This window comes from Ctenocephalides felis, unplaced genomic scaffold (genome assembly GCF_003426905.1).
Source record: "Ctenocephalides felis isolate EL2017-DRISC unplaced genomic scaffold, ASM342690v1 CF-g0.4_SCAFFOLD_03559, whole genome shotgun sequence".
NCBI classification, from domain to species: domain Eukaryota; kingdom Metazoa; phylum Arthropoda; class Insecta; order Siphonaptera; family Pulicidae; genus Ctenocephalides; species Ctenocephalides felis.
In genome coordinates, this window is record NW_020539713.1 from 17501 (window position 1) to 28834 (window position 11334).

Here is an 11334-nt window from a genome sequence, read left to right on the forward strand (position 1 = left end):
GCTTTTAAGCGTTCGGCCGGTTTCAAGCACGGACAGTTATTGGCCGTCGGACCTAGTCCGGCATCGATGCCGCCTCGAGCTGTTAGCTACCGTGTTCTCGAACGGACTCTATTACCGGTCAGCGATGCTATTGCTTTAGGTACTTTCAGGACCCGTCTTGAAACACGGACCAAGGAGTCTAGCATGTGCGCGAGTCATTGGGAAATACAAAACCTGAAGGCGCAATGAAAGTAAAGGTTCGCTTAAGTGAACTGAGGGATGACGTACCGCATCTACGGATGCGTGCTCGCAATCCCGAGGCGTCTTACTCTCATTGCGAGAAGAGGCGCACCCAGAGCGTACACGCTGGGACCCGAAAGATGGTGAACTATGCCCGGTCAGGTCGAAGTCAGGGGAAACCCTGACGGAGGACCGTAGCGATTCTGACGTGCAAATCGATCGTCGGAACTGGGTATAGGGGCGAAAGACTAATCGAACCATCTAGTAGCTGGTTCCCTTCGAAATTTCCCTCAGGATAGCTGGCATTCGATGAGCGAGTCTCATCCGGTAAAGCGAATGATTAGAGGCCTTGAGGCCGAAACGACCTCAACCTATTCTCAAACTTTAAATGGGTGAGATCTCTGGCTTGCTTGAATAGTGAAGCCAGAGATTTGGATCAGAGTGCCTAGTGGGCCATTTTTGGTAAGCAGAACTGGCGCTGTGGGATAAACCAAACGCCGAGTTAAGGCGCCTAAACGACGCTAATGGGATACCATGAAAGGCGTTGGTTGCTTAAGACAGCAGATCGTTGGCCATGGAAGTTGGAATCCGCTAAGGAGTGTGTAACAACTCACCTGCCGAAGCAACTAGCCCTGAAAATGGATGGCGCTGAAGCGTCGTGCCTATACTCGGCCGCGAGAGAAACGTTCATAATAGTTTGTTTTGACGCCCTGGTGAGTAGGAGGGTCGCGGTGGTGTGCGCAGAAGGGTTTGGGCGTAAGCCTGCCTGGAGCCGCCATCGGTGCAGATCTTGGTGGTAGTAGCAAATACTCCAGCGAGGCCCTGGAGGACTGACGAGGAGAAGGGTTTCGTGTGAACAGCCGTTGCACACGAGTCGGTCGATCCTAAGCCCCAGGAGAAATCCTATGTTGATGTTGGTGTATTTTATTTTGAATAAAATTTCACACCCATCGGGCGAAAGGGAATTCGGTTCCTATTCCGGAACCCGGCAGCGGAACCGTTTACAAGTCGGGCCCTCGCAAGAGAGTTCGTCGGGGTAACCCAAATTGACCTGGAACGCCGTCGGGAAATACGGGAAGAGTTTTCTTTTCTGTATGAGCGTTCGAGTTTCCTGGAATCCTCTAGAAGGGAGATAGGGTTTGGAACGCAAAGAGCACCGCTGTTGCGGCGGTGTCCGTATCTTTCCCTCGGACCTTGAAAATCCAGGAGAGGGCCACGGTAGGTGTCGCGCCGGTTCGTACCCATATCCGCAGCAGGTCTCCAAGGTGAAGAGCCTCTAGTCGATAGATAAATGTAGGTAAGGGAAGTCGGCAAATTGGATCCGTAACTTCGGGATAAGGATTGGCTCTGAGGATCGGGGCGTACCGGGCTTGGTTGGAAAGCGGGCGTAGGCCGATGTGCCGGGCCTGGGCGAGGTGAAATTGTTCTTGTGACTTAGATCCGAGCTCGGTCCCGTGTCTAGGCCCCCGCGGATCTTTCTTGCTGCGAGGTTTCTGTGCCGGCTTCGGTCGGTCAGTCGTACTCTTCGGCCGCCATTCAACGGTCAGCTCAGAACTGGCACGGACTAGGGAAATCCGACTGTCTAATTAAAACAAAGCATTGCGATGGCCCTAGCGGGTGTTGACGCAATGTGATTTCTGCCCAGTGCTCTGAATGTCAACGTGAAGAAATTCAAGCAAGCGCGGGTAAACGGCGGGAGTAACTATGACTCTCTTAAATTAAATGATTTCCTGTGTCAGTCAGTATGGAAGGACCTGCGCCCCCCCCCCGAGTTTGAATTTGTCATCCGAGGCTTTGCATTATTACTAGAACCGACTGATAATAGGAACGAGTGGGTGGGCAGCCCACAGGTCCATAGGCACAGAGGTGGCTTAGTTTCCCCCCGAAGGGGTACTCACGGTGGGACCCACGAGGAGGAAGGCCACTTGCTAGCTGAGGTCCCGAAGAACTCCAACCACTCCCACCAAAAAAGAGTTAGGTTTAGTGGGTATTGCCTTCGGGTCGAGACCCACACTGCCTGGTCAACCTGGCGACGGGCGTGCGTAAATGCATTCCCCTACTAGCCAAAAAAAAAAAAAAAAAAAAAAAAATAGCCAAATGCCTCGTCATCTAACTAGTGACGCGCATGAATGGATTAACGAGATTCCCATTGTTCCTATCTACTAACTCCGCCTGCTGACGTATTTTTGCGCGCTGCTGCCGGTCCTAAGCCCGGGTAAAGGAGGAAGGTTGTGGGGCAAGAACATCTTTGATCCCCACATAAAAGCGGCACACACCGCAAGCTCTAGGTCATGTCTCTGGAGAACGGGGTCCTTGGCTTAATCGCCCGGGGCACGAGGAAGGATCCTCTATAAAAAACACCCTCAACTCTAAGGTAGGGCGCGCGCCGACGGAGTGAATGGCTGTGAGGAAATACAGCCCTGAGCGACCAACTCTGAGGCACCAGCCGACACCTCGGCAGTAACAGGCTTGCCCAGGCACTGGGAGCGCTACCTGGGTCGACTGCTAATCTCCTATACTCGTGGGAACAATGATGAGCACCCAAAAACCAAAAATTAAAACGGACAACTCGTTGTCCAAAACGGCCGCTGCCCAAAAGGCAGAAGCCAAAACCCAAGAGAAAGTGCTGGAGAAGGGGGATACAACCTCTAAAGAGAAAGTGGCTGAAAAAGGGGAAGCAACCCCTAAAGAGAAAGTGGTAGAAAAGGGGAATACAACCCCTAAAGAGAAAGTGGTAGAGAAGGGGATTACAACCCCTAAAGAGAACACAACCAATCTATCTGCGGATAGTTTGAACAAAGCTAAAATTGAAAGAGAACGACTTGAAAGTTTTCTTTTTAATGACTCAAATAAAGTGTCCAAAGGCGCAATTAAGTTCATCCTTGAAAAATGGTCGAATTTGGAGCTTATGCTTCAAAAAGAAATTTTAGAGCGCGGTAAAACAGAGACCAAATATAAAGAGAAAACCACAAGCATGTCATATGCAAATGTGGCTTCTAGAGCACCCAATAAAGTCCCAACGCAAACAGTGCAACAGAAACCAAATAGCGAATTCATATACATTAAGCCTGAGTGTGACAAAACAGACAGGAGATCAAATGACGAAATAAAAGACCACGTAAAAACTGGTCTTAAAGATATTAGTAAGCTAATAAAAGTCAGAGGCATACGGCAACTCCGAAACAAAGGAGTTGTCTTAGAGGTTCAATCAAAGCGTGATATAGAAATAATAAAGAGAGCAAATTTAAGTGCGCAAAAATTAGTTGTGGAAGAGCCCAAAAAGCTACAACCACAAATAATTAATACTGCTAAATAATTAAGACTGCCAGGAAGAAAATTTTCTGGACTGTCTAATTCTGAAAAACTTTGAACACTTAGAGGAAGCAGAGGCAGAGCTTCTAAGAAAGGAGTGCAAAGTGGTAACCAAATTCAGAACAAAATTTGGTAAAAACAACTGGGTAATCCAATTACCCGGAAAGCACGCCAGTAGACTACTCAACGAGGGCAGAGTCTACATGGACTGGCGTACATACAGGCTCAGCGAGTATGTAAAAATTCCTCGTTGCTATAAGTGTCATGCATATGGACACATAGCGAGAGTATGCAGAGTCGAGAAACCTGTATGTGAGAATTGTGGCAGCAGTGAGCACACCATCAACTGGAATGTGAGTGATATAGCGACCACCAGTGATCACAGCCTTTTAACATTTGAAGTAGTGCTTGAAGCATCAGTCACAAAGCAAATAAAGAACCAAACAGGCTATAACACAAGAAAGGCTAAGTGGGACAGGTTCGGGGAACTGGTGGAGAGGGAATTCGACCAACAAAGTCTGGAGTCTCTGCAGAGGTTAGACCCAAATAGGGCTATTAAAATATTTAACAGAAAGCTAAAAGCAATCTGTGACAAATCCATGCCCAAAAGGAAAGCCGGAAGCAAGGTCATGCCATGGTGGTCGGAGGAGCTAACTTGTCTAAGGCGGGAAACTAATAGAACTAAAAAGTGTCTCTTGCGGGCCAAGAGACTATGTCTTGATGACGTACCAATCAAAATGCAGGCATACAAAAGGGCAAGAAATAACTATGTCAGAGAAATTAGAGAACGTAAAACAACCTCATGGAGAGACTTTGTGACAAGCGTTGGTAACGAAGATCCCTGGAGTATAGTATACAAAATTGTATGCGATAAAATAAACAAGAAGGCTTCTCTATGCTCACTAGAACTTCCTTCCGGGAACTTCAGTGAAACATGGGAAGAAACTGTAAACGTCCTTCTTAAAAAGTGCCTACCTACAGATGATCAGCAAGAGAACGCTGATCACATTAAAATTAGAGAAAACATACGCCAATATCAAAACCAGAACCTCGAACCAATCATCGACTCTGTTGATGTAGAACGGGCATTACTAAAACTAAAAGATAAAAAAGCCCCAGGAGAAGACGGCTTCACTGGCGAAATAATTAAAAAGTTATGGAGTCATAACAAACTAGCAATCCTTACAACACTAAATAAATGCTTCCAAGATGGCAGTTTTCCTACCGATTGGAAACAGGCAAACCTATGTCTAATTCCCAAACGAGGGAGTGAAAACAGAAGGCTTGCCAAATCATACCGTCCAATCGCCCTTCTGCCAGTGATGGGAAAGATCTTCGAGAAAATACTCGTAGAGCGTATTAAGACAAATTATACAGAAATGAATATGTGCAATACACGACAATTTGGCTTTAAGGCAGGCGTCTCCACGGAGGACGCACTGCTAACTTTTAGAAAATGCATGGCAACGAATATGAAGTATGTACTTGCTATATTTGTGGATATTGAAGGTGCCTTCGATAACCTGTGGTGGCCCGCCATCACACATAGGCTGACGCAGGCAAACTGCAGCAGCCATATGGTAAATATAGTCAAGGACTACTTTAAAAGGCGAAGCGCCTATGTAAGAGGCAACACGAAGAAGGTTGGCAGAAGCTTGCAGAAGGGATGTCCACAAGGATCAATAATTGGTCCTGTTGCATGGAACTTCTGCATGGACGTTCTTCTAGACGGCCTAGTTCAGCTAGGAGAAAATGTGGAACCCACTGCATACGCAGATGACTTGGCGTTAATAATTAAAGGAAACTCCAGAAATGATCTGGAGAGAACTGGTACCATGGCTCTTAAATGCGTTGAGGACTGGTGCGTGACGCATAAAGTGAGAGTCAGCAGTGGAAAAACTGTCGCAATGATGATGAAGGGCAAATTTAATGAAGGCAGACAGCCGATTATCAAAATTGACAACAATAGCCTGAAATATACAAAAGAAGTGCGATACTTGGGAATTACTATAGATAACAGGCTAAACTTTGTAGCGCACACTAAGTTTCTGAGGGAGAAGCTAGTCAGCTTCATCTTGAAAATCAGGAGGGTTGCAAAGGAGAAATGGAACCTTAAAAGAGGCACCCTTGACACTTTGTACAAAGCAGTGATAATACCTATAGCAACATACAGCGCTGCTGCGTGGTTCGACAAGTCGTCCCACACGCACAACCTTAGAAACTTGAACGCCGCGCAAAGAAGAATTCTGCTGACACTCACCAAGGCGTGCCGTACCACCGCAAGAAATGCATTACAAACAATAAGTGGCAAAATGCCACTAGACCTAGAGATTACACAACAAGGCATCATAAACCTTGTGAAAAGGAATGAGAAAGTTAGCTGGAACAATTATAATTTCAATCCAATAGCGAACCCAAGCAGGGAAACCCTCAATCTAGAGGTTAAAATGATAAATGAAGCAAGAAAGCTGGAATGGCAAAAAAGATGGGAATTGGCAAACACGGGTAGGTTTCATTGGCGATATTACATACGCTACAAGGAACAAGTGGTTTAAACCCAGTAGAGAGTGCGTGTACATTCTGACCGGATACGGTCCGTTTAGGCACACACTTTACACAAGGGGCGCCACAGAAGACGACAAATGTCCCTTCTGTGGAGAAAGTGAGACAAGCACGCACATGCTGGTCATGTGCGACAGATATGATGAAGTAAGAAGGCAAAGCCTCTTTGAAATAGCAGGGAACACAAACCTTGATGTGTACCTGGAAACCAAAGCCAATTACCTGGGGCTTGTTGCTTTTGCAGCACGAGCCATTAAAACCAGAAATGAAGTGCAAAACCAAAGCTAAAACCTATAATCCAAACTAAAGCTAGAAATGCAGGACCGCCTCCACGTGGTTAGGGATGGAAACGTCAGCCCACTGACGGCCAAAGGTCCTGCACAACACCCACAAATATAAAATTTAAATTGAGAAATAAACAATTATTAAGTAGACGCTACATAGCAATGAGCGAAAGCTCGAGCTATACAGAATAAGAATAAATAAAAAAAAAAAATGTTCCTATCTACTTTCTAGCGAAACCACTGCCAAAGTAACGGGCTTGGAAAAATTAGCGGGGAAAGAAGACCCTGTTGAGCTTGACTCTAGTCTGGCATTGTAAGGAGACATGTAAGGTGTAGCATAAGTGGGAGATAGTAATATCATCGGTGAAATACCACTACTTTCATCGTTTCTTTACTTACTCGATTGAACGGAAAGCGTGCGTCGAAAACTTGCGTTCCGACTGTTACGGTTTTCTAGAGCCAAGCGCATAAGAGTGGTGTGAGCCATTGCGCCGATCGCCAACAATACTCTAGCGTGATCCGATTCGTGGAAACTGCTAGGCGGGGAGTTTGACTGGGGCGGTACATCTGTCAAATAATAACGCAGGTGTCCTAAGGCCAGCTCAGCGAAGACAGAAACCTCGCGTAGAGCAAAAAGGCAAATGCTGGCTTGATCCCGTTGTTCAGTGTGCACAGGGACTGCGAAAGCACGGCCTATCGATCCTTTTGGCTTGAAGAGTTTTCAGCAAGAGGTGTCAGAAAAGTTACCACAGGGATAACTGGCTTGTGGCAGCCAAGCGTTCATAGCGACGTTGCTTTTTGATCTTTCGATGTCGGCTCTTCCTATCATTGCGAAGCAGAATTCGCCAAGCGTTGGATTGTTCACCCACAAATAGGGAACGTGAGCTGGGTTTAGACCGTCGTGAGACAGGTTAGTTTTACCCTACTGATGAATCGTCGTTGCGATAGTAATCCTGCTCAGTACGAGAGGAACCGCAGGTTCGGACATTTGGTTCACGCACTCGGTCGAGCGGCCGGTGGTGCGAAGCTACCATCCGTGGGATTATGCCTAAACGCCTCTAAGGCCGTATCCTCTCTAGACAAAGTAAGCAACAATATCTCTAGGAGTCTCGTGAGTCGAAAGGCTCAATACAATGTGATTTATTAGGTATTCGGCACACGCCGTTTATCGCACGAGCCATTTTTAGCCGAATGAGGCGCTGGACAGGGGCGATATCCGTCCGTTATATCTGTCTTGCCTATAGCGGTCGATCATGGGTCACTAGTTCGATGTAGAGACTCGGAATCGTTTGTAAACGACTTAGGTACCTGGCGGGGTGTTGTACTCGGCAGAGCAGTTACCACGCTGCAATCCATTGAGACTCAGCCCTTGGCTTGGGGATTCGTCATGTTGGCTTGACGTCACCCCACGCTATTAGAGCATAAGCCTTAAGCCGTCGCATTGCACCATGCCACAATCAGTAGGCTTGACAGTCGAAAACTTGTACCTGCTGTACATGTGACACTTCTTCGGTATCTACCTAGCTATTTTGTACAACGTGCGTGAGTCAGCACGTAAATCAAAACTTATCGACAAATTCCAATACTAGAAATATTCATTATTTCTTTCAATAACCATAATGTCAAGAGAATAGTTATAAATATTTTGTAAGTTTACGAAATATATGTTTTTAAGAGAAACTTTTCATAATTTTTTAATATAAATATATGATATAATTCATTAAATTCTAAATAGGGAGAATGTTTTTTGCTAAATTTCTTGGAAATGCGTACAAGTTGCTAATAAGCAAAGTACGTATAAGTTATCTATAATGCAAAATGCGTGCAAGTTGTCAATGTGTAAAATACGTGCAAGTTGTCAATTTGCAGAATGCGTGCAAGTTGTCAATTTGCAGAATACGTGTAAGTTGTCAATGTGCAAAATACGTGCAAGTTGCTATTTTTATTTAATTTTTGTAATATACTCTAAATAATTAGTTACTTCCAACCTATAAATATTTCGATTCTTTTATAATAAAATATTCAGTATATTTATTTCCTTTTTAACAAAATATTCAGTATTTATATATAATTTCAAACTACATCTAGTAAACTTTTAAGGGACATTAGCGAGTAAGCCTAACCTAGAATCATGCATCGAAACAGGTTAAAAACATTTTCCGGCTTTTTGAAATCAGTAACTTACGGGTACATCAGACTACATCAAGTAAACTTTTAGGGGACATTTGCGAGTAAGCCTAACCTAGAATCATGCATCGAAACAGGTTAAAAACATTTTCCGGCTTTTTGAAATAAGTAACTTACGGGTACATCAGACTACATCAAGTAAACTTTTAGGGGACATTTGCGAGTAAGCCTAACCTAGAATCATGCATCGAAACAGGTTAAAAACATTTTCCGGCTTTTTGAAATCAGTAACTTACGGGTACATCAGACTACATCAAGTAAACTTTTAGGGGACATTTGCGAGTAAGCCTAACCTAGAATCATGCATCGAAACAGGTTAAAAACATTTTCCGGCTTTTTGAAATCAGTAACTTACGGGTACATCAGACTACATAAAGTAAACTTTTAGGGGACATTTGCGAGTAAGCCTAACCTAGAATCATGCATCAAAACAGGTTAAAAACATTTTCCGGCTTTTTGAAATCAGTAACTTACGGATACATCAGACTACATAAAGTAAACTTTTAGGGGACATTTGCGAGTAAGCCTGACCTAGAATCATGCATCGAAACAGGTTAAAAACATTTTCCGGCTTTTTGAAATCAGTAACTTACGGGTACATCAGACTACATCAAGTAAACTTTTAGGGGACATTTGCGAGTAAGCCTAACCTAGAATCATGCATCGAAACAGGTTTTAAAACATTTTCCGGCTCTTTGAAATCAGTAACTTACGGATACATCAGACTACATCAAGTAAACTTTTAGGGGACATTTGCGAGTAAGCCTAACCTAGAATCTTGCATCGAAACAGGTCAAACTACTTTTGTAGTAAAATATTGTTTTTGTGTTTTTAGGAATGACATATATTTATTCTATTATTTATTTACATGACATGGTTTAAATACAACATTTTTATTTCTTTAAGTTACATTTTTATTTAAAATAAAATTTCTTACATTTAGCTAATACAATTTAAATAAATTAATATCTGAAATCTTGCTTGCTTTCCAGTCGAGGATGCTTCTCACGAGATAGTAGTGTCGCTGTCATAACACCTTCGCGATTTTGCTCTAATACGCGTTTTGATACATTAGCCAGTAATTGAACATGTCTCTCAGTTCCCTGAATGTGGACCGGAATTTTAGGGTCACGCCATGGACACTCATTGCTTTGTAGATATTGTACTAGATGTTCATGAGGAATATTTAGCGTAAAGGCTGGTTCGGATATATTTGAATAATCATCCATATCTATCATATTAGTATAGTCGGTGCATTCAAAATTTATTTCGGGTGTTTTGTAATCTCTCAATTGCGTCAGGTCTTCCATATTATTACGGTAATATAAGATTTTTCTTATAGCTGAATCTCGTATTTCCTTTTTATTATCAAACAACATTGCTAATAAAATATTTTCCGAGTGAGCATAGTATGCGTTTTCTTTAGCAACATTGTTCACAATTTGTCTTAAATTCGAGTCTAAATATTGCGTCCAGCTAATAAATTTATAAAATAATATACTACCATACACCACAGAGTTGTAATATTTAATGTTAAAGTACATTGGAATATATACTTTCATTACGTAGTTTGCCAGAATTTTCAAATTTTTGGATGGCTTATTAGTAGTTACATATAACCGAAGTAACCTACTAGCTTTCGTGAGCCAACGGGAATGTGCTATTGGCCCTGGTTTCATGTTAGCTAAGTCTGTCGATACTTCTCCAGAAGCAACTGCTTTAGCTATTTTTATTAAATAACTTGAGTCAGTTGTCGATTCAGCAGGACTTATATCAGCCAAATTTTCAAGTGGGATTGTTTCAAAGTCTTTTACCGGCTGGAAGTATATAGGAAAAAATAAATTATATTGAATTTGAACATAGGGTATTAAAAAATAGTAAATATGTTATAACTCACCGGTATATTTTCGCATGTTTCAATTTGTTTGCTTAATATTCCAGTTTTTGTTTGTGGTCCAGTGGTCAATGATTTTTCCAAATAGTTAAATAAATGGCGAAGTGGAAGTGGAGAAGACACACAAACCAATGCAGTGGCCTGTTTAACTGAATTTCAAATCGACGTAAAATACCATTTTTTACGCCTGTATTTGCTGGTTCACCATCGCAACATATGCCTATCAAAGAATCGAGAGCTATTCCTTTATCGGCGAAAAACTCGTTCAATTTGATTACTTTACTTTCCGAATCTTCATTTTCCAATTTTGTGTAACCCAACAATTGGCCATTCGGTTCCTTTAAAATAACTAAATGCGCTTCTTTAATCATTCGTGGGTGAAACTTCTTATCGATTTTTTCCATGGTAATATAATCATTTATTCGGCCGTCGAATGAAAATGCTCTTAATTCAGAAGAATCATATCGTTTGTGTAGAGCTTGCCTATTTTTCTGCCTCTCACGAACGCTTTTATTTTTATCCATAATGACAGGATTGCCCCAATCATCCGTTATGCCCAGGTCACGCAGGATTGCCGTCACCACGCCAGAACCAACTCTATCAGAAATTGCTAATCTGTCGCACATTAAGGCATAGCTTGGAGCCTTATATCTTCGACTATATGGACCACGTTTTATATGAGAGGTAATTTCTGAACTTTCCGAACTGCTTTTAAAATCAAAATCAACATCTGGAGTATATTTCTCACCTGGAGTAATATTGCTAGTTATTGTAGATTCTGATACTTCATCTTCAATTTTTATAATATATTCTGGTATCGTAGATTTCCTCTCATTATGTTGATCCATCATAAACGCTTGTAAATGTTCTGGGATC

General features: G+C 42.7%; 1 pseudogene; it reads left to right on the top strand.

The window, feature by feature from the left end:
• The window catches only part of LOC113382675, an 8470-nt pseudogene extending 707 nt beyond the window's left edge, over positions 1-7763 (top strand).
• Positions 7764-11334: the final 3571 nt, after the last annotated feature.